Consider the following 2,378-nt stretch of genomic DNA (forward strand, 5'->3'; position numbering starts at 1 on the left):
GCGGAATTGGCTTTAGCTTCTCAGTGCAGTGCTTTAACCCGCTGCGCCACCAAGGAGGGCCTCACCTCAAAATTTTTGTAAGATTCCAGTTAGATTCTCAAAATAAGAGGTCCAGTTTATATTTGCATAACAACTCTGGAGATGTAATTTTATTTCATTTTCATAAATTTATTTTTTTGTGTTTCTTAAGCCAGCACTCTGCAAATACTCGCTTCTATATATATATTGACAGGTGATATTATATGATTAGGTTTGCTAATGACCTCAATTTGGCCACATGAGTATGTTACCAATTTTTTTGACCACAGTTGTGAAATCTTCATTACTAAAATTTTAAATCAGAAGGGATTGATAGTCTCCACATGGATATGAAATGTCTTCTGAGTAGTACAACAAGGTTGTACTTCTCAGAAATACATACACACACATTCACGCACAGTTCAGTAAACATTCAATCACTCATTTAAGGAAATCATGCCATCAATGAAAATTAACACCAAAGCTCTCTTTGGAAATCTAGATGAAAAATCATGGAAAACATGAATTGGGGGCCAACCCACATAGGACAGCCTGATTTAACTCTTTAGTCAATGCGAACACCCAGCTCTTCTTTGATCATTTTTTGTGATTTTCCTGAAGGCTTTGTCTAGAAACACCATCCTATTACTGATACACACTGTTGTCTGTCTCTACACCCCCATGTACTTTTTCATCAGCCAACTATCTCTAATGGACATGACATTCATTTGTAAAAACAAACAAAAAATACATTTGTGTCACTGTGCCCAAGATATTCATGGACCAGATCATGAGAGATCAGTCCCTGGACGTGGGATACAGATGTTCCTCTATGAGACACTAGTAGGTTCAGAATTCTTTCTAGCAGCCAGAGCTTTTGTAGCTATTTGCCATCCTTTCTAGCAGCCAGAGCTGCTATATAGGTATCTGCCATCCCCTTCACTACCCTGTCTTCATGAACCACAGGGTGTGTCGCCTCCTGGCATCTGGCTGCTGGCTCCTAGGCTCACTGGATGTCTTTCTTTTCATGCCCATCACCATGATCTTTCCCTTTGGTTGATCCTATGAAATTCATTTCTTCTGTAAACTCCTTGCTGTACTGAAGCTCTCTTGCTCAGACACCTCTCTCTATGAAATTCTCATATACCTGTGCTGTATCTTTATGCGCCTCATCCCTGTGATAGTCATTTCAATCTCCTATTACTTTATCATACTCACCTTCCACAGGATGAATTCAGCAGAGGGCCAGAAGAAGGTTTATGTCACTTCTGACTGTGGTCCTCATTTTTATATGGGGCTGCCATTTACACTTACATGCTCTCCAATTCTACCATACCACTGAGAAAGACATGATGATGCCTGTCTTTTACATCATACTCCTGTGCTAAATCTTTTAATCTATAGTTTCTGAAATAAGGATGTTACAGGAGCTCTGAACAAAATATAAAATGCGGGGTCTGTTTCTCAAGAAAATATAAAATAGATAATTCTGAAACTAACATGATTTTTCTTCTCTCTATGATCTTAAATTTATAATGCTATACTATGGCAACATTATTCTTTATTCCACAATCATGGCATATATCTCATTTTACGGCTTTTAGGATTTACTTACCCGTAATACAAAACCTTTCACTTGTCTTCTCTTTCTCTATTTAAAATTATTATACAACCAGATTGTATTGGAATTACATTTACTGAAATTGATAACTGCATTCTGACTCTGTAGAAGAAGATCTTTTAGGAAATACATAGTGAAAATACTTAGAGGGAAAGGTCATGAGATACTATGAGAGTGATTTAAGAGAAAGAAGGAGAGAAAGAGAGAGAGCAACTCCAAGAACAGGAGTCAACAGTTTTTGTGTGTTGTTTCTTACTCTTACTAATTTTATGCTAGTGTAAATAAATATACAGAAAAAAATAGCTTTTCCCATTTCTGAGTTAGAATTTTTTTTAAGATTTATTTATTTTTGTATACAGAATTGGGGTACAGGCCAGAGGTGCAGGGGTGGTGAGAGGATTCACCAGCGATAGAGTGGGGAGCAGAACAGACAGACTCAGGAAGTACACTGCTGAGGGGAGCAGCGGGCGGGTCAGGAGTGGTCTGCAGTGCCATGTGGGTCACCTCCAGGGCCAGGGATCAAACTCATGTTGAAGTGGCTTTAGCTTCTTAGTGCTGTGCTACCAGGGAGGGCCTTGAGTTAGAAAATTTTAATGCATTTTACAGCACTATAAGTGACATCTTTTTTAAAAATGGTTTTTATGTTTTTACATCAGTCTTCATTTTCTGCATTTTTTCATCTCAGTTGTAATCCCCATGGACTTCCCACCACCAATTCACTATGCCATCACCATAGTCC

Source organism: Condylura cristata, unplaced genomic scaffold, assembly GCF_000260355.1.
Source record: "Condylura cristata isolate star-nosed mole 26May11 unplaced genomic scaffold, ConCri1.0 scaffold00021, whole genome shotgun sequence".
NCBI classification, from domain to species: Eukaryota; Metazoa; Chordata; class Mammalia; order Eulipotyphla; family Talpidae; genus Condylura; species Condylura cristata.